The sequence below is a fragment of the Castor canadensis genome, chromosome 6, assembly GCF_047511655.1.
Source record: "Castor canadensis chromosome 6, mCasCan1.hap1v2, whole genome shotgun sequence".
Taxonomy (NCBI): domain Eukaryota; kingdom Metazoa; phylum Chordata; class Mammalia; order Rodentia; family Castoridae; genus Castor; species Castor canadensis.
This window is the reverse complement of record NC_133391.1, coordinates 140,640,850-140,642,442: the sequence shown is the minus strand read 5'-3', so window position 1 is coordinate 140,642,442 and position 1,593 is coordinate 140,640,850. Positions and strand designations below refer to the sequence as shown.

Sequence of the window (1,593 nt, the reverse complement as noted above, 5' to 3'; positions counted from 1 at the left end):
AAAACCCACCAAGTGTCCCAAGTTCAAATGCAATACAGTTTCAGTAAGTTTTTCAGCATGCAGGTGTAATTCGGTTGTTCTCTCATTAAGGGTAGGGAGAAAAAGAAAAAAAGAGTCTGGAGACAGTTCTGAGAATGGTACCTGCAGCTGTGGCTTGCCTGCCCGCTGCTGTCAGCCTGCTATTGCTGGCAGCATTATTTATGCAGATCTCTGGGGTGAGCTTAGCACTCACCTGGCCCCACAGGCTTTGTTTGCTCAGAGTTCTCCTGTGCGGAAGCCTCTGCTACAAGCTTTCCCCTTTCTAAGCACTGGGAAAGGTGACACTGCACCCACGTTGTCAGGCCTGCATGTTTATTTACAGTTCATGTGGGAGGTGGGTCTTACCCCCTCTTCTGTGGAGTTTTCCTCCCACCGCCACTTTCACAAGCTTTCTTGCTCCTGATTACTGGGCGGTGCTGCTGCTCCTGCCTGCCGCCATGTTTGCTTACAGTTCACGTGGAAAGTGGGTCTTCCCTCCTCTCCTGTGGAGTTTTCCTCCCTCCGCCACTCTCACAAGCTTTCCCCCTCCTGGTTGCTGGGCACCCGTGCTCCCGCTCCCACCAGAGCCTCTCCGGCCCACCTGGCTTGTTTATTTACAGTCCCGGGAAGGATTCCCTTCCCCCAATCTTCAGCGCTCAGGGTGCCCCACCCTCTTTCCCACGTGTCTTTATTGTTCTTATTGCTTATTACTCAGTTTCTCTTTTTTCCCCCAGGTGGGGGTCAGTCTGTCCAGGGGGCTATGTTGCTCTGGCCCAGGCTTGTCTGTGGGAATACTGCGGTACCACGAAGCTCACTTGGTCCACGTCTTCCCAAGCCATCTGGGTGTGGGCGACTGGAGGCCTCCTGGTTTCTCTGTTTAACGTGAAGTGGAGATTCTCTGCGCTGGCTGGAGGTGTGGAGGGGTCAAAGTTATGCCTCTTCTCAGTGATTTTGCCTGCAAAGTGTGACTCCAGCTTCTCTCCAAGATTTCACTATAGAAGGCTTGCTTTCTGCTTCCTCCCTCTAGCCGCCATCTTGGAATCTCCCTTTATTTCTTTAGCTGTCAGCCTCCACCTCCTGCCTAAGAGTGAACCTTTCTTCCTTTCTGCTTCTAAAAGACTTAGTTGTTTGTTGGTTTTTTACAATTCTTGAGTCAGGGGCTCAGTGGCAGAGTACTTGTTTAGCACACGAGAGGCTGTGAGTTCCATCCCCCATACAGAGTGTGAAGCTGGCTATTGGTGCTGCTGTGTTGCTGCTGCCATTTGCCATTGATGATCGTTCTTCTTCAGAGGAGCAAGAGGGTGAGGACATCATCTAAGTGGTTTCCCTACAACTGCAGTCTTGTTGAGGGCAGTTTCAATAAAAAAATCCAAATGTGTTCTGAGCCAAGCAGTTTCAATTCTCAGCTTGGGTCTCTGGGCCTAGGAGCCTGAAGTGGCCTCAGGCTCAACACCCCATCTTCTCCCACTTGTTGAATGCTGATTCTGAGCTTGCCTGTAATCCCAGCTACTTAGGGACTGAGGCAGGAAAATACCTTCAGCTCAGGGATTTGAGTCCAGCCTGGGCAAGATAACT

At 51.0% G+C, this 1,593-nt stretch overlaps 1 pseudogene; it reads left to right on the top strand.

Annotated features, from left to right (window-relative positions):
* Positions 1 to 1,234: 1,234 nt before the first annotated feature.
* On the top strand, positions 1,235 to 1,322 carry LOC141424377 (small nucleolar RNA U3; annotated as a pseudogene).
* The last annotated feature ends 271 nt before the right edge of the window (positions 1,323 to 1,593 follow it).